This window comes from Moschus berezovskii, chromosome 14, assembly GCF_049115385.1.
Source record: "Moschus berezovskii isolate FMDL1 chromosome 14, NW_MosBer_1.0, whole genome shotgun sequence".
Taxonomy (NCBI): domain Eukaryota; kingdom Metazoa; phylum Chordata; class Mammalia; order Artiodactyla; family Moschidae; genus Moschus; species Moschus berezovskii.
This window is the reverse complement of record NC_142473.1, coordinates 13,243,682-13,266,974: the sequence shown is the minus strand read 5'-3', so window position 1 is coordinate 13,266,974 and position 23,293 is coordinate 13,243,682. Positions and strand designations below refer to the sequence as shown.

Genomic DNA, 23,293 nt, shown 5'->3' with positions numbered 1-23,293 from the left:
AAACAACCCAGATGTTCTTCAGTGGATGAATAGGTAAACCAATTATGATAAATCCACATCATAAATTGCAGTTCAGCATTGCAGAGGAATACATGCAACAACTTAGACAAACCTCTAGAGGGAAGTATGCTTAGTGATAAGCCAATCTCAAATAGTTTCCTGCCCAATGATTCTATTTATCTAACACTCTTGAAATAATGTAATTATTGAGATGGAAAACAGATTGGTGGCTTCTGGGGATTAGACTTAAAATATTATAAAATATTAGAGGATGCTAAAAAGGGTAGCGTGATGATGCCTTCTGGTGATGGAACAGGTCTGCACTTGATTGGAGTGGTAGTTACATAATACCTGTCATTGTTGTTGTTTAGTCACTGAGTCATGTCTGACTCTTTTGTGACCCCTTGAGCTGTAGCCCACCAGGCTCCTCTGTCCATGGGATTTCCCAGGCAAGAATACTGGAGGAGGTTGCCATTTCCTTCTCCAGGGGAATTTCCCCATAAAGGATCAAACCTATGTCTCCTGCATTGGCAGGCAGTTTCTTTACCACTGAACCACCTGGGAAACCCAGTGATAAAGTGGTATAGAAGTACACACACTCTACAGATGACACGTGATAAAGTTGTATAGAAGTACACAAACTCTACAGATGACAGCATGCAATGTGTTGAAATTTGAGTAAACTCTCTAGACTGTACAATACTGTTTGTGGTTTTTAGAGTTCTATAGCTATGCAAGATGCTAATGATTAACAACAGGGGAAGAGAGGTAAAAGCTGCACAGGACTCAGGACCTTCCTGTACATTTTTTACAACTACTTGTGAATCTATAGTTATTTCAAAACAGGTAGTGTATAAAAATCCATTGCAATATGTGATATGCTACTTACTTTAGATTATGAAATGAATCAGTCTGCTTATTTTTCCTTAAGTTCTTTAGTTCACTTATATGAAAACTCAAGAACATCTTCCCCAAGCAATAAAATAGTATCTTGTTGGCTTGTTAAAATGTAAAATGATGCAAAATTATTACTACACTTGTGTCTGAAAAATATATAAATTTAATACTTTTTAAGGATTCAGACTATCTTGAATAGCTATAAATATTTTGAATACAAACAAAGCCTCCAATGTAACTCTACAAAAAAGTTACCATTCCAATTCTCTCAGATACCAGACTATGGTAATCCATTTTTACTCATTTTCCAAAAACTGAAGCAGTCCCTTGTCCGCTATGGCTGTGGAACATGGTCTATGAATATCATAATCCTGGCAAGTTCTAGACACTTGTATAAATTCTCCCCTGAATTATCTGGTAATGAGGAGTAGGATTTATTGAAATACTTACATTTGCAACTCTGTGAACTCTAATAGATGTTTGATTCTGAAGTAAATGTTGAGAAAATTGAAAATTAAGAATTTTCAAAGTCATTTCACTGATTGAGGGAAACAATGCGAGGAAGCTGTAATGCTCCTTTGGAGGTTTTAGACATTTTGCTGAGACGTCAAACACCTTAACAGAATCAGATAACTAGGCCTTGAGAGTCTAGAAAAGCAAGTGCTGCCATGACTGAGTGCACTAGGCAGAGAGAGGTAGGGACGTGGCTTTGCCCAGAATTTAGGTTTCTTCACTTTCCTTCCTCGTCCCTATTGACTTGATCACGTTCCTTTTCAGTAGTTACCATGTGGGGAGTAATAATCTATCTGATTACAGTTTTGAGATATAAAATATCCACTGCACTTCCTATTGTTGTTGTTCAGTCCCTAAACATGTCTGACTCTTTGCAACCTGATGAACTGCAGCATACCAGGCTTCTCTGTCCTTCACCATCTCCCAGAGCCTGCTCAAACTCATGTCCATTGACTCGGTAATGCCTTCAAACCATCTCATCCTCTGTCATCCCCTTCTCTTCCTGTGTTCAATCTTTCCCAGCATTAGGGTTTTTTCCAACGAGTTGGCTCTTCCCAGCAGGTAGCCAGTGTATTGGAGCTTCAGCTTCAGCATCAGAATATTCAGTCAATTTCCTTCAGGACTGACAGGTTTGATATCCTTGCTGCCCAAGGGGACTCTCAAGAGTCTTCAACTCTCAAGAGTCTTCCAAAGTGTCAGTTCTTGGGTGCTTAGCCTTCTTTATGGTCCAACTCTCACATCCATACATGACCACTGGAAAAACCATAGCTTTATTATATGGACCTTTGTTCACAAAGTGATGTCTCTGCTTTCTAATCCACCATCTAGATTTGTCATAGCTTTTCTTTCAAGGAGCAAGTATCTTTTAATTTTGTGGCTTCAGTCACCATCCACAGTGATTTTGGATTCCAAGAAAATAAAATCTGACATGTTTCCAGTTTTTCCTCCTCTATTTGCCATGAAGTGTTAGGACTGGTTTCCATGTTCTTAGTTTTTTGAATGTTGAGTTTTAAGGTGGATTTTTCACTTTCCTCTTTCACCATCATCAAGAGGCTCTTTAGTTCTTCTTCAATTTCTGCCATTACGGTTATATCATCTGCATATATGAGGTTGATGATATTTCTCCTGGCAATCTTGATTCCAGTTTGGGACTCATCTGGCCTGGCATTTCGCATGATGTACTCTGCATAGAAGTTAAATAAGTAGGGTGACAATATACAGCCTCGACACTCCCCTTTCCAATCAGTCCATTGTTCCAGGTCTGGATCTAACTTGCTTCTTGACATGCACAGAAGTTTCTCAGGAGGCAGGAAAGGTGGTCAGGTACTCACATCTCTTTAAAAATTTTCCAGTTTTTTGTGATTTATACAGTCAAAGGCTTTAGCATGGTCAGTAAAGCAGAAGTAGATTTTTTTTCCTGAAATTCTCTTGCTTTTTCTATGATCCAATGGATGTTGGCAATTTGATCTCCAGTTCTTCTGCTTTTACTAAAGCCAGCTTGAACATCTGGAGTTTTCTGTTCATATACTGTTGACACTTAGCTGAAGACTTTTGAGCATTAACTTGCTAGCATGTGAAATGTGTGCAATTGTGTGGTAGTTTGAACATTCTTTGATTGCCTTCTTTGGGATTGGAATGAAAGCTGACCTTTCCCAGTTTTGTGACCACTGCAGACCTTTCCAAATTTGCTTGCATTTGAGTGCAGCACTTTTTCAGCATCATTTTTTATGATTTGAAATAGTTCTACTGGAATTCCATCACTTCAACTAACTGTATTCATAGTAATGCTTCCAAAGGCCCACTTGACTTCATACACCAGGATGTCTGGCTCTAGGTGAGTGAACACACCATCGCGGTTATCTGTATCATTAAGACATTTTTCATACAGTTCTTCTGTATATTCTTGCCACATCTTCTTAATATCTTCTGCTTCTGGTATGTCCATACTGTTTCTGTTTTTTATTGTGCCCATCTTTGCATGAAATATTTCCTTGGTGTCTCCAATTTTTCTTGAAAAGATCTCCCTGTACTTCTCTGTAGTCACTCTTTTTTAAACTCACTGTTTCTTTATAAGTTCCCTGTCAACAACATAGAAAGTCACACTTAAACATTTTTGTGGTATGGCAAGTAAAATTCCACCTAGGAGCCACCTAATGTTTTATAACAAATTGTACATTGTATGGAGGGCTTCCCAGGTGGCTCAATGGTAAAGAATATCCCTGCCAATGCAGGAGACACAGGTGACGCAGGATTGATCCCGGGGTCAAGGAGATCCCCTTGAATAGGAAATGGCAACCTGCTCCAGCATTGTTGCCTGGAGACTTCCATGGACAAAGAAGCCTTGAGCAGTTGCAAAGAGTCTGATAAGACTGAGCGACTGAGCATGCATGCACATTACATGGGATATGTTTCCAAGTTTTTGTTTGTGTCTTTCTTTGCTTTCCTTTTTTTTTTTTTAAATCTTTTATCAGCCCTATTTTACTCATCTTTTGAGAATTTAAATGTTTCTGAGGAAAGGATTTAATATGGAAATGAAGAACAAAGTTGTATATGATTCCTGAGGGGACTGCTATTAGCTGTTTCAAACATTGCCTTGGAATTATCTACAATTCCCATTTTAACCATGCGCCTATAACAAGGCATTGTTTAAATGCAGTTTAGCCCTGTGGTATCAACTGCCAGATGACGATAATGATTCAAAGTGCAATTTTCTAAGGAGATACAGGTTCAATTTTAAGTAAATCATTAAAAACTTAATTTAACCAAGATTAAGTGAGCACAATGATGCTTATTTTAAATGTCTTCAAAAGATTCTTGTTTTCATATTTAAATAAATTAGAAGAAAATTAAATACCAAGATGGATAATGACTCCATCTATCTTGCTAGAAACAATGACTCTAAAATCGTATTCATACCATAGAGTTACATAAAAGAAACCTTCAGGACGCAAAACCCTTTGGGCTTCCACAGTATCTACACTCTCCTACCTGTCAAGCCATCGCTACTCCCTCTCAGACGTTTGCTTTATTTCATCAAGAAATCAAGTTAACTCTTCTTAAATATTTGCCACCTCCCACCATTTGGTGGGAAGAATATATCGACCTGAAATCATGCATTTAAAACTCTTTTAAATAAGTTTATAATTTAGTTCACCTGCCTTCCCACGTGGAACCCTGAACATGAGCCGTAACTGTTTGTTTTCCAGGATGGGCTGCAGTAACTCAGGTCTCCTTTTCCGTCATTACATTTAGCCCTTCACTGAGGTCCTGTTATTGCAAGAAATCAGATTTTAAGTCACAAGTTATTCCATTCATTTTCACAAGAACCTCTCCTAAAATATGTGAGAATGTGTTCCTTAAACTCTCCAGCAACTGTGAATTTAAAATACATTTGCTCGTCAGTAGAAAAATGGAAAATGAAACTTGCAAATAATATGTAGCTCTCTGTACCAGGAATCAAAAGACAGGAGTGCTAATTCCCAAAGCTGACGTTAAATTATGGAGATATTATGCAAGTGCCATTGCTTTTTCATGTCTGTTTTCCAGTTTGTACAGAGTGTCATTTGTCCCTGTGCACTTTGTATGACAGAATTAGATATTATTGGAAAGTGAGAACTTCAGAAACAGTGTGTGTTAGAAATAGTTTATATTCATTATGATGTTTTTATTACATTTAAAACTAATTTCTCAAACCTATGAGTACTTTGCGATCTGGCCCTATGTAACTCACTGATTTGATTCCCTACCTCTAGCTCCCTACAGCCATTCTGACAATATCACTGTTGCCTAATACTCCAAATACATTTTTAAATTAAGACTTGCATGCCCTCAATTAAGCCATTTAATAATGCCTTTCATTCCTTCCTAGCTAATTTGAAATAAGGCATTTTATGCTGAGGAATGTGTGGGAAAATTTTTTTGGAAGATACACAGTACAAATAGGACTTGCAAATGAAAAATTATTTCCATTAGCTGGGCTCCTAAATGTTTGAGGTGGAGTAATAGATGATATGACAAGATGTGCACTTTGAATGAAACTGTTAAAAATCTTAAATGTTAGACTAAACAATTAGTTCAGTTCAGTTGCTTAGTCATGTCTGACTCTTTGTGACCCCATGGACTGAAGCACGCCAGGCTTCCCTGTCCCTGTCTCCTGAAGCTTGCTCAAACTCATGTCCATTGCGTCAGTGATGCCATCCATCCAAGTATCTCATCCTCTGTCATCCCCTTCTCCTCCCATCTTCAATCTTGCCCAGCATCAGGGTCTTTTCAAATGAGTCAGCATGTCGCATCAGGTAGCCAAAGTGTTGGAGTTTCAGCTTCCACATCAGTCCTTCCAATGAATATTCAGGACTGATTTCCTTTAGGATAGACTGGTTGGATTTCCTTGCAGTCCAAAAGACTCTCACCACAGTTCAAAAGCATCAATTCTTCAGCACTCAGCTTTCTTCACAGTCCAACTCTCACATCCATACATGACCAATGGAAAAACCATACCCTTGACTATACCAACCTTTGTTGGCAAAGTAATGTCTCTGCTTTTTAATATGCTGTCTAGGTTGGTCATAACTTTCCTTCCAAGGAGTAAGCATCTTTTAATTTCATGGCTGCAGTCATTTTGGAATCCTAAACAATTCAGCCACTGTTTCCACTGTTTCCCCATCTATTTGCCATGAAGTGATGGGATCAGATGCCATGATCTTCATTTTCTGAGTGTTGAGGTGTAAGCCAACTGTTTTAATGCTCCTCTTTCACTTTCATCAAGAGACTCTTTAGTTCTTCACTTTCTGACATAAGGTTGGTGTCATCTGCATATCTGAGGTTATTGATGTTTCTCCTAGCAATCTTGATTCCAGCTTGTGATTCATCAGCCCAGCGCTTCTCATGGGAAAACAGAAACAATTTAGGTTTCTGTTTTATAGGACATGTGTCAAGTTGTGCATGGGCTGAATTCTGAGTAAGAGTTTTAATAGAAAAATTTTATTTATTACTCAACAGTGGAAAGTAGTAAGTGTTTATAGTGAATATAGATTTGTTTTTTGACAAATTTAAAATAACTGTTTTGTTAGCTAAGTTAGAAAATCTAACATTTTATGAAAATATAAAATTAATATCTTATGTTCTTTCTGACTATACATAAATTATTGAACTATTTAATAACTTCATTTACTTCTGTCCTGATTTTTACGTTACTATTTTCATATATTTTAATTTGCTTTGCCTCACATCTTACTTCACAAGAGACAATTATTTTTGTTTGATTAAAACATATTTGTTTTCCATTTATTCTTTTTTTCCTTGAGTTTTATTGAAAAGTAATTGACATATATCTCTGTATAACTTTAAGACACATGATATGATGGTTTGATTTATAGATATTGGGAAGTGATTACCACAACAGCTTCAGCTAATATCCACCATGTCATATAGATAACATAAAAAGTGAAAGAAACAAAAGAAAATTCTCCCTGTGAGGCGCACTTTTAGGATTAACTCTCTTAACAACGTTCCTATATATCCTGCAACAGTGTTAACCGTAGTTACCATGTTGGACATTACAATCCCAGTACTTATTTGTGTTAAACGAGGAGCTTTTACTTTTTCACCAACTTCCTCTAATTGCCCCCATCTTCGCCCTCTCTGCCTCTGATAATCACATGTCTGATCTCTTTTCTATGAGTTTGTTATTGTTTGCTTGTTTTAGAGTTCACATATAACTACAGTACTTTTTTTTTTTCTGTCAGGTGTGTTTCACTTAGCATAATGTCTTCAAGGTTTTAACAAATAATAGAATTTCATCATCGTTTATGGATGAATAATAATCAGTAATAATCCTATATATGTTGTATAAGTTGTGATTATACATATGTTGTGAGATATGTGTGTGTGTGTGTGTGTGTGTATCTGCTGTACTGTGCTAACTCGCTTCAGTCGTGTCTGATTCTCTGTGACCCTATAGACTCTAGCCTTCCAGGCTCTTCTGTCCATGGGATTCTCCAGGCAAGAATACTGGAGTGGGTTGCTATGCCCTCCTCCTCCTCCAGGGGATCTTACTGACCCATGGATCAAATCCACATCTCTAGTCTCCTGCATTGGCAGGTGGGTTCTTTACTACTAGCACCACCTAGGAACTATGTGTGTGTGTGTGTGTGTGTGTGTGTGTATAATTTCTTTATCTATTCACCTATCATTGAACATTTAGGTTGTTTCAAGGTCTTGCCTATTGTAAACAATGCTGCAATGAACATGGGGGTGCAGTATATTTTTAAATCAGTGTTTTGTTTCCTTAGTCTATGTCTCAGAAGTGGATTATGTAGTAATTCTATTTTCAATGTTTTTATGATCCTCCTACTCTTTTCCATAATGGCTATGCAAATTTACAGTCTTATCAACAGTGTACAAGATTTCCTTTTGCCAACACCCATGCCAGCGTTTGTTATAATGATGGCCATTTTAATAGGTATGGGGTGATATTTCACTGTGGTTTCAATCTGCATTTCCCTAATGACTAGTGATGTTGTCCTTCTTCTTGTGTAGATGTTCAGTTCAGTTCACTCACTCAGTTGTGTCCAACTCTTAGTGACCACGTGAACCACAACACGCCAGGCCTCCCTGTCCATCAACAACTCCGGGAGTTTACCCAAACTCATGTCCATTGAGTCGGTGATGCCATCCAACCATCGCATCCTCTGTCGTTCCCTTTTCCTCCTGCCCTCAATCTTTCCCAGCATCAGGGTCTTATTAAATGAGTCAGCACTTTGCATCAGGTGGCCAAAGTATTGGAGTTTCAGCTTCAAGATCAGTCCTTCCAATGAACACCCAGGACTGATCTACTTTAGGATGGACTGGATGGATCTCCTTGCAGTCCAAGGGACTGTCAAGAGACTTCTCCAACACCACAGTTCAAAATCATCAATTCTTCAGCCCTCAGCTTTCTTTAAAGTCCAACAATCACAATCATACATGACCACCGGAAAAACCATAGCCTTGACTAAACAAACCTTTGTTGACAAAGTAATGTCTCTGCTTTGTAATATGCTGTCTAGGTTGGTCATAACTTGCCTTCCAAGGAACAAGTGTCTTTTAATTTCATGGCTGCAATCACCATCTGCAGTGATTTTGGAGCCCCCAAAAAATTCAGCCACTGTTTCCACTGTTTCCCCATCTATTTGCCATGAAGTGATGGGACTGGATGCCATGATCTTAGTTTTCTAAATGTTGAGCTTTAAGCCAAATTTTCACATCCTTCTTTCACTTTCATCAAGAGACTCTTTAGTTTTTCTTCACTTTCTGTCATAAAGCCTGGTATTATCTGCATATCTGAGGTTATTTATATTTCTCCCAGCAATCTTGATTCGGTTTGTGCTTCTTCTAGCCCAGCGTTTCTCATGATTTACTCTGCATATAAGTTAAATAAGCAGTGTGGCAATATACAGCCTTGATGTATTCTTTTTCCTATTTGGAACCAGTCTGTTGTTCCATGTCCTGTTCTAACTGTTGCTTCCTGATCTGCCTACAGGTTTCTCAAGAGGCAGGTCAGGTGGTCTGGTATTCGCATCTCTTTCAGAATTTTCCACAGTCTATTGTGATCCACTCAGTCAAAGACTTTGGCATAATGAATAAAGCAAATAAATGTTTTTCTGCAACTCTCTTGCTTTTTCGATGATCGAGTGGATGATGACAATTTGATCTCTGGTTCCTCTGCCTTTTCTAAAACCAGCTTGAATATCTAGAGGTTCACGGTTCATGTATCGCTGAAGTCTGGCTTGGAGAATTTTGAGCATTACTTTACTAGTGTGTGAGATGAGTGCAATTGTGCGGTAGTGTGAACATTCTTTGGCATTGCTTTTCTTTGGGATTGGAATGAAAACTGACCTTTTCCAGTCCTGTGGCCACTGCTTAGTGTCCCAAAGTTGCTAACATATTGAATGCAGTACTTTCACAGCATCATCTTTAAGGATTTGAAATAGCTCCACTGGAATTTCATCACCTCCACTAGCTTTGTTTGTAGTGATAATTCCTAAGGCCCACTTGACTTCACATTCCAGGATGTCTGGCTCTAGGTGAGTGATCACATCATCGTGATTATCTGGGCTGTGAAGATCTATTCTGTATGGTTCTTCTGTGTATTCATGCCGCTTTTTCTTAATATCTTCTGCTTCTGTTAATTTCTTAACCTCTTCTTAATATCTTATGCTTCTGTTAGGTCAGTACTATTTCTGTCCTTTATTGAGCCCATCTTGGCATGAAATGTTCCCTTGGTATTTCTAATTTTCTTGAAGAAATCTCTAGTCTTTCCCATTCTGTTGTTTTCCTCTATTTCTTTGCATTGGTCGCTGAGGAAGACTTTCTTATCTCTCCTTGCTGTTCTTTGGAACTCTGCATTCAAATGCGTATATCTTTCCTTTTCTTTGCTTTTTGCTTCTCTTCTTTGCACAGGTATTTAAGGCCTCCTCAGACAGCCATTTTCCTTTATTGCATTTCTTTTTCTTGGGGATGGTCTTGATCCCTGTCTCCTGTACAATGTCAAGAACCTCTGTCCATAGTTCATCAGGCACTCTGTCTATCAGATCTAGTCCCTGAATCTATTTCTCATTTCCACTGTATAATCACAAGGGATTTGATTTAGGTCATACCTGGATAGTCTAGTCGTTTTCCCCATTTTCTTCAATTTAAGTGGGAATTTGGCAATAAGGAGTAGATGTTAGCCTTTCATACATCTTCTCTGGAAAAATGTTTCCTCATTTCCTTTTTTAATTGCAATTTTTGTAATTGATTTATGAATACATGAGTTTTTGAATATATTTTGGAATATCCAAAATATATATGAGAGGTTAATATAACGTCTCATCAAATACATATTTATAATTTTCCCCTTCTGTAACGAAAAATGGGAAAATATTTTCACTTTGTTGAAGGCTTCTTTTGCTGTACAGAGCTTTTTAGTTTGAAGTAGTCCCACTTGTCTATTTTTCATTTTGTTGCTTGTATTTTAGGTGTCATATCCAAAAAATCATTTCCAAGACACATGTAAGCCAATCTTTTCTTAAATTTTCTCTCATATCGTATTTTTATGCTCAATATTTTTTCAGGCGCACTATACTAACGTGTTATTTAAAATCATGGACGCTATACACAGACTATCTAGATATAAATCTCAAGTTTACGCTATAGCTGTGTAATATTAGAAATTTTACTTAACCTTTTTGTACCTCACATATATTGCCCTTAAAATGAGAATATTAGATTTATCTCTTGGAGCTCTATGTATTGAATCAATTTCCAAAATAAAGCACTTAGAATAGTTCCTGGCATATAGTAAATATTATATGAGTTAGCTTCTGTTATGTTCCATTTATATATTTTAGAGCTTACCTCTGCAATTATTTTTCCCTCTATCTGATGAATATCATTTTTTATTTTTCTCAGTAAAGATTTATTTTGAAAAATTCAGTTTCTCTCTCAGCTTTATTAAGATATAATTGACCTCTTCAATTTTGGTTGAGTAGAAAGAACTTTAGTTAATTCATGTCCTTCAAGACAGTCTCACTGTTTAGAATTACAAATTGACCATTATTTCTTTTTTATTGAAATATAATCAACATACAATTTTATGTTAGTTTCAGGTGAACTACATAGTGATTTAACATTTACATGCACTATAAAATGAATACTTCAGTGTCTTTCAACAATCTGTCCCCATACAAAGGTAGTAGTATTATCAACAGTATTGCTTGTGCTATGTCTCAGTTGTTTATTTATTGTACAGCTGGAAGTTTGTACCTCTCAATCCCCTTTACCTATCCCACTCACCTACCCCACCCCTGGTAACTGTTTTCTGTATCTATGAGTCGGTATCATTTTTCTTGTTTTGCTTGTTTAGATTCCATATTTAAGTGGGGTTATATGACATTTTTTTCTTTGACTTTTTTCACTTAGCATGATACCCTCTAAATCCATCTGTGTTGCTGCAAATTACAAGATTTCATTTTTAACCAGAGTTGTACATATATATATATATTTACATATATATATATATCAGAGTTATACATAAAACTATTTTTGGATTTTTTTTTTTTTTTTGAGAACATTCTTGACCAAATTGTATGCCATTCAATTCAAATCCTGGGTGTCACCTCCTCAGAAAGACCTTCTCGGACCACACATAGCTTCTCAGTCAAACTGTCTAGATTTACCAATATGTATCATTGGAAGGACTGATGCTAAAGCTGAAACTGCAATACTTTGGCCACCTCATGTGACAAGTTGACTCACTGGAAAACTCTGATGCTGGGAAATGTTGGGGGCGGGAGGAGAAGGGGACGACTGAGAATGAGATGGCTGGATGGCATCACCGACTCTGTGGACATGAGTTTGAGTGAACTCCAGGAGTTGGTGATGGACAGGGAGGCCTGGCATGCTGTGATTCATGGGGTCGCGGAGAGTCGGACATGACTGAGCAACTGAACTGAACTGATGTGTGTGTGTCTGTGTGTGTTAAGCTGCTTCAGTCATGTCTAACTCTTTGCGACTCTGTAGACTGTAGCCTGCCAGACTCCTCTCTCCATGGGATTCTCCAGGCAAAAATACTAGAGTGTATTGTCATGCCTTCCTCCAGGGTATCTTCCCAACCCAGGGATTGAACCTGTGTCTCTTACATCTCCTGCATTGGCAGGCAGGATTTTACCACTAGTGCCACCTGGGAAACCGTGTATATATTTGTATATGTACACATACATATACATATATACACACAAATGTGTATAAACATATGTACACGTATATATGATGCCGAGTTGCTTCAGTCACATCCAATTCTTTGCAAACCCTATGAACCATAGCCCACCAGGCTCCTCTGTTCACGAGATTCTCCAGGTAAGAATACTGGAGTGGGTTGCCATCTCCTCCTCCAGGGTATCTTCCCGACCCAGAGATCAACTCATGTCTCTTATGTTCCTGCATTGGCAGGCAGGTTCTTTACCACAAGCGCCACCTGGGAAGCCCTGCACACACACACACACACACACACACACACACACATACAAATACATATATATCACATCGTTTATTTATTCATCTATTTATAGGCACTTAGATTGTTTTCATATATTTACTGTTGTTAACAATGCTTCAATAATCATAGGGGACGCATATGTCTCTTCAAATTAGTGTTTTTGTTTTCTTCAGATAAATATCCAGAAGTGGAATTTCTGGATATTATAGTAGTTCTGTGTTTAAGTTTTTGAGAAATTGCCATAATATTTTCCACAGTGATTATATCAACTTGCAATCCCACCAACAGGGAACAAACATTTCCTTTTTTTCGTTATCATTTCTTGCTATCTGTCATCTTTTTAATAATAGCCTCTCTGACAGATGTGAAGTAATATATCATTGTGGTTTTGATTTAAATTTTCCTGTTGATTAGAAATGTTGGATGTATTTTCATATACCTGTTGGTCACCTGTATATCTTCTTTGGAAAAATGTCTAACTCAAAATGGATTAAAGACTTAAATGTAAAACCTGACATCATAAAACTCCTAGAAGAAAACATAAGCAATATGATCTTTGACATTGATTTCAGCAATAGTTTTTGGTCTATCTCCTAAAGCAAGGACAACAATGGAAAAATAAACAAATGGGACTGAATCTAACTATAAAGCTTTTGCACAGTGAAGGAAACTCAACAAAATGAAAAAATTGCCTACTGAAAGGGATAAGATATTTGCAAACAGCATATCTATAAAAGTGTTAATATCCAAAATGTATGGGTCTTCCCTGGTCGCTCAGCAGTAAAGAATCTGCCTGCAGTGCAGGAGACACAGGTTCCACACCTGGTCTGGGAAGATCCCCTGGAGAAGGAAATGACAACCCACTCCAGTATTGGTGCCTGGGAAATCTTACGATCAGAGCAGCCTGATAATGTTTACAGGTCTTGGGGTCACAAAAGAGTCAGACATGACTGAGCAACTTAAGTACCACCATCCAAAATATGTAACTGACTCATTCAGCTCAATATTATAAAAACAAACAAGCAAAACAACTCAATTTTTAAAAAATGGGTAGATGACCCAAATATACATTTTTCCAAAGAAGCCATTCAGATTGACAGCGCCTTCTAACTGACACGTTATTCTATTGTTTTTTGGATTCCATTGCTACTGTCGTTGATTCAACTGTGAGTCTGATTTTACTACTTTTATTATGAAGGCTTCTTTTAATCTCTGGCTCTTTTTTTGTGTTGAGTGTTCAGCATTTTCACTATGATTTGTCTAGGTCTCAATTCTTCTTGCTTTTTTCCCCTACTCTTATACATTTTAAAATTGATAAATTTCTTCAGTTCTGTAAATTTTTAGCAAGTATCTGTTTCTTCCCATATTGCTTCATCATATTATTTTTCTCTTTCTGGAAATTTATTTGGGTATATAAAATATTCATACAATATGCTTCTTTCTCTTTACCTTCTTATCTTATTTTCCATTGATTTGCCTTTCCTGGCTACATTCTAAATAATTTCTTCATCTCTATTTCTTTTTTTTCATAATGCCAATGCCTTTATATTTAAAAATAGATCAAATACATTTAATTGATGATTTGTGTCAGAAAAGTCAAATGTCATTTCTTTACAGGTCAGATTCTGACCTTTATTGCTTCATTTGATTCTCATTTATTGTGATTTGTTTGCCTATATATGTTGTGAATATTGATTATTAATTTTTCACCAAGAATTTTTTTTTTCCTTTCCATTCAGTCTCATGGTTTAAGACTGAATATTTTTCCTTTGTTATTCTCTAGATAGAGTATCCCTCTGGAGAGATACTTCTCATTCACCTTCACTATAATCTTGAGGGCTTCCCTGGTGGCTCAGATAGTAAAGAATCTGTCTGCAATGCAAAAGACCTGGGTTTGATCGCTGGGTTGGGAAGATCCCCTGGAGAAGAGAATGATTACGCACTCCAATACTCTTTGCCTAGAGAATTCCATGGACAAAATCCTAGATACAAGGAGTTTCCTATTTGAATACCCATCTTATGTGGCCCTAGGTTTTGAGTTTGGTCCCATTCTCCCAGAGAATCCCAGAGAAGTTGTGAACATCAACCTAATGTTCAGTGAAATATGATGAATAGTCTCACAGTGAAAGTTAGCTTCATTTTTCAACTTGCTATTTTTAGTTAGTTTTTATCTTTAGTAAGTTATTCCTTTTAAACTAGTTCATTGAAGCACTTAAAATATTTTATAATCTATTCAATATTATTTTTTAAAAGTTATGGCTCAGATGGTAAAGAATTTGCCTGCAAAGTGGGAGATATGGGTTCGATCCCTGGGTTGGGAAGATCCCCTGGAGAAGGGAAAGGCTCCCCACTCCAGTATTGTTGCCTGGAGAACTCCATGGACAGAGAAGCCTGGCTGGTTGCAGTCCATGGGTTGCAGAGTCGGACACGACTGAGCAACTAACACCTCACTACTTCCAAAATTACTGAAGGGAAATCTTCTGTTTTGATCCCAGCTTAAGTCTTGTCAGAATTTTCATGGAAGCTGGTGTCAGACTCAGCCACAATTCCACCTCCATCCTTTCCTTATACCAATCACCAGGCAACAGGAATTACAAAATATTTCTGACACCAAATTCCTAGTGTGATTGTCATTTATTTTTTTCTGGTCTTTGTCTCCAGTAAGTATACTATGTAGTATTAATTACTGTTGCGTCATATCTTTCTCTACCCTTGTGTTTTAAATAAAAATAAAATTAAAAGTTGGCTTGAAGTTTCAGAAGACTAGTGCTGACCCTTCTTAAAACTTTGCTGTACAATTTTCCACAGGCAGATCAACAGATCTCTAGAATCTGTTGGGATCAAAAGAAATTCTTAGATGAGAAAAATAGACCAGAATTGTGATTAGCTACATACTACAGAAAACCATTAAAATATAATACCACCAATATATGTAAACACTATGAGCTCAGTCTTACATCTGCAACCCATACCACTTTGTCCAGGATACAAAATTTAATTTACAATTCTTTCGATTCACAATGTCATAATTCACTCTGATTATTTTTGAAGTGAGAATTCTGTGTATCCATCTCCTGACTTTGCTGCTTGGTCCTCAAGAGATACATGATAGCAAACATAACAAGACCAACAAACATTCTTTTTATTTTTTCTTGCTAGGTTTTCACTGCATTTTATTTTCTATTGTTTCGTGCAGGTGCCTTGGGCTAGAAAAATTCAAGGACATCTAGAATACAACTTCCCATAAGTTTTTTTTTTTTTTCATGATTCTTTTCTATGATTCCCTGGCCTTACTCTACTGTTAAAGGTTATCTTCCAGCAAAAGTGCCACTAGTTTCAACCTTAGCAAGAATCATTGTTGAGGTGTAGAATAAGTTACACAGAAAAAATAGATAGTTGATAATCTTACTCTTTTCACTAAAATTTACACCCAGCCTGACAAATGCTAATTGGAACAGAACTTTACTCAATTTCTATTTTTCTAACTTGCTGAGTAACTAAAAACCTTTATTGTCCCTTTAAATGAAAATAATTTGTAGCTATTTAGAAGCTGATGGTTAAGTAAAAACACCTCTAGTTTACTCACTGCCACTATGTAAGTTGTATACTTACAAAAGTTCGTTTTGTGTTATCTGTTTGTAGAGGTTATAGATGTTGATCTAATCAGATAATTCAAAGAAACATTATGAAATCAATGACATATGAGTGTACCAAAAGTGAGAGCATTAAAAAAAAGAAAAGGATAAAACACAAAACAAAACAAAAGCTAATAGTCTTGGACAAACAATAAAATGAGTGACCTAGGACATACTATAAAATAGGTGTGTGTGAGATAACTGTATAAAATGAAACCTCAAGGATGCTGTCATTAGACAACTTCACATATCCTATACCAATCTAAACAAATTTAAAAATTATATATGATGCATTGCAGAGAAGACTTCTATTGAAAAGGACTTATGTTCAGATAAAATAAATAATTTTTTTCACCAGAATATTGAAAAACAGAAAAAGATCTCATTCCTATATAATAAGATAGGCCAAAGGATATAGGACTAAATAGTATTAGTTACATGACAACATTTAATGTGTGTGTGTAAGATTTTAAATGATATTTTTACTAACTTAATACCAGCCCAATTGTGTCAGATAAGAGGGTTTCTTTAGACTTTTGTAGAAATATCTGGGGAATGCTGTAAAAGATGATGTAGCTTGAAAGTCAACCTCAGTTCTGACTTTTACTACTTGTATGATCTTGGGCAAGTTATCTTGATCAATAAGTAATGTCAAGTTAATTAATAGAGGTTGTGTAAGTAAAGTCCAAGATACAACGTCTCATACATGGGATTTCATACATGGTAGCTGTTGTCATTATTATGGAAATTTAGGGGATAATAATTTTTCTACTCATATAAGCTTGTGCCAAATTATTTACTCAGTAGAGGTTCCAGTTTATTCAATAATTGTTATTCAAAACAGTAACTGAGTATCTCCTAAAACCAACCAGATTCTCTTCTAGACTGGGTTTACAAAGATGAATGAGAAAAAAAAAAAAATCTTTCTTTCGCTGATACCACAGTCCAGTAGGAGAAAAAGATAATTAAAAAGTAAATAAATATAATAACTTTAAGCACTAATGATTGGTAAGAAGAAAAATAAAGTAGGGGCAATGTAAAGAAAGCCAGTGACAGGGCTGACAGGAAGCAAGGGGTGGCTATTTTAAGGGGATCAAGAAAGACCAAAGAACCAGAGTCTTCACTGACTTAAAGCTCTACAGTCTGGAAAGAACTGATGGTGTAGGGTCCAGGCAAAGGAAACTATGGGGCCAAGGCATAAATGAGGAGCAGCAAGAAACAGCCTGGTAGGAGTCTAGGATGCCGAAAGGTGAAATCAGAAAGTTAGGCAGGGGCCAAATTGGATTTGACCTTGAATGCTATAAGAGGAATTTGGATTTTAAGAATAAACCACTGAAACAGGGAAATTATGTAGCTTGATTTATGTTTGAAAATATAATTCTGACTGCTGTGTGAATAACCAGTCAGAGGTCAAACTGAAGGAAACCTTTGCTGTAAAGGAGAGAGAGATCGGTAGACATTGATAGAAATCTCTCTCTCAATATCTTCCTCTCTTTATGCACACTCACGTACACAGGCCACTAACTAGGCAATTTCCTATATGTGTCTGTAAGAAGAAAAGCTAGCTTGTATTCACGTGGCAGCATACTGTCACTTGATTTATTTTTATATAACATATGTTTAGCAATCCTATTTCAGACTCCAATTAAAGTGTGATGTTTTTAAATACTTGCCTTTGCATTCAACTGCACAATGCATGTATTATTTATAATTTATGACTTAATACTAATACAATGATCTACTTACTTTTACTTCACCTGCAAATATTTGCATTAAACTAGGAAAAAATGCAAAGGAACAAGTCACTTCATACATTTTATTTGAATATCACAAGTGAAAATAGGCATGTATAATAAACATTGAAATAATCTATTTAAAAAGTTTGTTTAAAAGAAAATATCCAAATAATCATATGTAACATTATTTATGACTTCTCAATCTCAATAAATAACAATTTAATGTACAACTGTCAGTTTCCATTAAGGTATTTCTAAAATATGTATCCTAATATGTGAGCAACTGAACTGAATATGCTTTAGTAATATTTATTAACTGATTATAATTTAACTTGTCATGTAGTAGGACCTTAATGTATGTCTGATTATTTACAGTATTTTATTACCTTGATACAAGTATTTTATTAAAGACATGGAATAAATGTGTTTTCTAGAGAAGCATATACAAACTTATTTCAGATTATTTTATTTACTTTTTATTTTACTTGAAAGACAGAGTGAGAAGAAAGCAAGCAAGCAAAAAGAAACTGTCAGTGAGGCATCTTAAAAAAGAACAGCTTTTGAAGGACTATTATTTTTTGCGTTTAAGCCCCAAAGACCAAGCATTGATGTTTAAAATGAATACACACACACAACCACCCACACAAACACAGAATATTTTTCTCTTTGAAGAAATTTTAACATAAAATGTATTATTTTAGTTATAAAATTCACTATTCTTATTTAAGAACTTAAAAATGTGCCTGGACTATAAGGATTTTTCTATAATGCCATGTTGAAAATGAAAACTGAACTTAAATGTCACCTATCAGAAATGCCTTCCATGAACCCTTACAGCAATAACCTCTATCCTCTGCTCTCTTACTGTCCCTTCACTCTGTTGACTTTCTCACAGTGTGAATCACTGTCTGATACTGATTTATTCATCTTTGTGCTCATTTTTGTGCCGTGCAAAAGTAAGACATTTGTCTCGGCTCAATATCTTCTTGAATTTTTCTTGTTTACTTCTGCACTATTCCCAGCTCCTGCCATCCTTACCAATGTATTTCTCTTTTGATGGCTCTGCATCTATGCTACACTTGCATTGCCCTGCTTATTTGCCTCATGTTGTTGTTCAGTTGCTAAGTCATGTTCAATTCTTTGCAACTCCAGTGACTGTAGCCTACCAGGCTTGTCTGTCCATGGGATTCTCCAGGCAAGAATACTGGAGTGGGTTGTGATTTCCTTCTCCAAGAAATCTTCCTGACCCAGGGATCAAACCTACATCTCCTGCATTAGCCGGTAGATTCTTTACCACTAAGACACTGGGGAAGCCCTTATTTGCCTCATAGCCCATGGTTAACTTCAGTGTATGTGTGGGAGTGGTGTGTGACCTTGTATGCATGTATGTGTGTTTTCTCTTTGACATTTGCAGTGTACAGCATATAAATGCTCTGAAAATATTTCCATTTTGATGAGGAACAAGACATCATAGTGAAAGTCGCTCAGTTGTGTCTGACTCTTTGTGACCCCGTGGACTATACGGTCCATGGAATTCTCCAGGCCAGAATACAGGAGCCTTTTCCTTCTCCAGAGGATCTTCCCAACCCAGAGATCAAACCAGGTCTTCTGCATTGCAGGCAGATACTTTACCAGCTGAGTCACAAGGGAAACCCTAGGACACCAGAAGGCATTGTAAATAGAGAAGGAAAGTACCAGTTTTCAAGATGTGGACTCAGCTCATCAAAATAAGCAAAACTGTATTAATATCTCTGAACTCACACAATTTGATAAAGACCTATTTTGTCATGGATTGATGACAAATCACTAATTTAAATATGCAGTTTTCATAAATCATAATTGTTATTCCAACAACTTTAAGTCTCTATTATGTGTGAAGTGCTGACTTTCTTCTTTCCTTTCTGGTAAAAAGCAGTGTATAAATAATGAAAATATTTTAAACTGTAAAAATTAGTGATAAGGTCATTTTGTGCTTCAAACTGTATTTATTTCTGATATTTACTTGGAAAAAACAATGATGAAAAGTATCTTTTTAAAGAGGGTGTCTATGAAGCAAGTGTTATAACTCATTAACTTTTTTCTCCATTAGTGATCCCTCACCTTGTGATTAAAGTAGATTTTGAAGGCTTAGATTTTATAATATAAATGAAATGAAACTAACATTTGAGTAGAAGACTCACTAATGAGATTTCCCTCTTTGGGTCTGTCTATATTGAATTGACCTAACTAGGGGAAAAATGCTTTTCTATATTTTTAAGATGTTTCCTGAATGAAAGAGTTGACCTGAAATTCTAAGTCTATTGGGAAGAACCAGTTGCAAAGAAGCAGTTGTTATTTAAAATCAACAAACTGTACAATTATTTCTCAATTTAGTTGCTTTTGGCCAAGGATACTGATAACTGACACCTTAAAACTCAGATATTGCTTGTCTATTATGAGTTTCTAGTGCACATTTTCAAGATTTTGAGTATTAAGTTCTATGCTGGAATATTGTATTTTCATGTTTATTGTGTGTTTCAGGACAGACTAAGGAATCAAGGGATATTAATGTGCTATACTATTGTTATAAAAAATGGAATTAGACAGAAAGGGTTAAATATTCATGAAAATCCTTATTTCCCTTAGGTTCTGGCTAGCAAAGGATGCTGAGAAAATAACTCACAAAAAGAGGGAACTATAGTACAGTACAGATAATCACAGGAGTTATAAACAAAGGCAGTTGATATTAATAATTAAATGAAAAAAATTCCCTGTGGAAGTTTAGATGAGCTACAGACACAATATGTAAAATCACTTGCTTAACTGATCATTAGTTATTGTTCTAGAGTAGAGGAGTATATATTAATGTAACTGGTTCTTCTACCCTATCTTTCTACTCCAGCAATTTGTCTCACATGATAAATATAACTATTATACATTCCCCAGAGAAGGCAATGGCAAGCCACTCCAGTACTCTTGCCTAGAAAATCGCATGGACAGAGGAGCCTGGTGGGCTGCAGTCCATGGGGTCACTACTAGTCTGACACGACTGAGCGACTTCACTTTCACTTCTCACTTTCACACATTGGAGAAGGAAATGGCAGCCCACTCCAGTGTTCTTGCCTGGAGAACCCCAGGGACGGCTGAGCCAGGTCGACTGCCGTCTATGGGGTCGCACAGAGTCGGACACAACTGAAGCGACTTAGCAGCAGCAGCAGCATACATTCCCTGTGAGAAAAAATCATCACCATTAGAACCTGATGTTTTTATTACCTGTGAGGGAGTATTCAATATAAATAAATGTGATAGGGAAGGTTTATCACTTTTCCAAAGTTTTTGTGTTGTGCATTCATTTTAATGGAAATTTTATTATTATTGTCAATATATTAACCTGACCTTGGCATTGAAAGTTATTTGTCACTTTATTATGAGTTTCTTGGTTTCTGTTTGTTTGTCTTTTTGTTCATGTATTTTCTTTTCTCAATTTTTGAAAAGTATTATCTATCTCAACAGGGCATTTTTTAATGAAGAAACATCAGAGACGCTGAATACACTGGGACACAGGCAATCCTAGTCACCAAGGATGGCTTCCTCTTGGAAACTTATTCTGTTTCTGTCAGTCACTGGGTGTCTTTCAGGTAAAAAATAAGCCTGCTTTATGTATCAAATAAAAATATAAAGGTCTTCATTAAATACAGCCTCGGGTGTTCATTTAAACTCATGTCATGATTCACCCTTTACAACAAAAGAAGATAAAGCAACCCTTAAACTTCTGTTAGCACTGCACATATAATAAGGTACTTAGAAAAATGTCATATAAATCTTAGTAAAATGAGTATCCATCCCATCTTATTGACTTTAATTTACAATCTAAACCATCATTATAAAATATGGGTAGAGACAAATGTGAAAACATGAGAAATAAGAGAATGGTTTCAGACATTCAAAGTTTAAATGAACACCCTGGTCCATCATGATTATAGTTACTTACCAAAGATATGAAATCTTTAAATACTATATCCTATCAGGTTCTTTCTGTGCAGTATTATCATCTTTTCTGATGATCTGGTCTCCCTTTCCTCTTGTCAATACCATTCTCCTCTTGAACTGATAAAGTAACTGAGAGGAATGGGGGTGGATTTACAAGATGAAATAAAACATACCCAGCTAAAGATTGAATTTCAAATAAACAGCAGATAATTACTTTAGTTCTAAATGCAATATGCTATTTTATCAAAATTGTAATTTTAACTGGTATCCAATGTTTTTATTAATAAATAATAAAATGATGATGTCAGATGGAGGAAGAGTGATAGATTGTAACATAACTCCAAAGTTTTATTTTCATGCAATGACACAACTTATCCCCCCACAATAAACTGTCACTTCAAAGGAGGTATTTTATCTTCGTCATGGAAAGACAAAATGTGTCAGCCTGAGGTGGTGTCCCTGATGGCCTGATGTCTAGATTTGCAGCTCATAAGGAATCTAGGTGCTGTTCTTTCCAGTGAAATGAGCTGAGCTTGGAGGTAAGTTGCTATTCAAATACTATAGAAGAAGACAAAAATGTCAAAAACAACGGCCATTTCTAATTTTTACATAAGATTTGATCTTTAATCATCTGCATTTAATATGAAGCATATATATATTAACTATTTTTAAAGCATGAATTCATCTGCTGTTTAAATAAAACTGATTAGATACTTGAAAGGATACTTATTAAAGATAATTATTGTCAAAACCTTTCTTTCACCTTCACCTTCTTATTTAAACAAATTATTCTAGAAGTACAGCCCGTATTAATGCTCTTGTTACTTGGCAATATTTACATTCAGTATTTATTATTCTTTTATTATTATTCTTTACTTTTTTTTCCTGGTTATCTGTTTGAGTATCACATTACAGGACCTATTTTGCATGGTAACTTGATTATTATTACAGATAATGTAGGTTATCAAGGTCATAAGCATATTTTATGTTGATGATGTTATTTGAACCAACAAAACAGATTTAAAAAATAAGACCCAGATTGTGTTTTCTCTTTGTTCTATTTATTCATTTTTTAATGCACGGAGTATCTTTTCTGTGTTTAAGTAGGAAATATAGAACTCTTACACAACCTTAGGTTTAAAAACTGGCTATTGGAGCAATGAAAATTTGACAGCTTTCATAGGGATATACAACTTTATAGTAAAAATATACTCATAATTGAAACAATAATAAGATACCATTATACATATCAGAATGGCTAGGATCCAGAAAAAAGCAATGCCAGTTGCTCTTGAGGATGCAGAAAATATGAACTTTGTTCATTGCTGGTAGGGAGGAAAAATGGTACAGCCACTTTGGGAGACAGTATGGCAGTGTTTACAAACCTAAACAGTTTTACCTCTAATGAAGCAATTGAACTACCAGAGATTTACCTAACTGATTTTAAAATTGATGGAACACAAAATACCCACACTCAAAGAGTTTACAGAAACTTTAATAATCATCATTAAAAACTGGAAATAACCAAG

The 23,293-nt window shown here is 35.9% G+C and overlaps 1 long non-coding RNA gene across 1 annotated transcript in view; it reads left to right on the top strand.

The window, feature by feature from the left end:
- Nucleotides 1–21,401, top strand: part of LOC148775540 (uncharacterized) — a 728,183-nt gene extending 706,782 nt beyond the window's left edge. The window contains exon 3 of the long non-coding RNA XR_016039033.1: nt 21,288–21,401. This is a non-coding gene — a long non-coding RNA (uncharacterized LOC148775540). The remainder of the gene's footprint in view (nt 1–21,287) is intronic.
- The last annotated feature ends 1,892 nt before the right edge of the window (nt 21,402–23,293 follow it).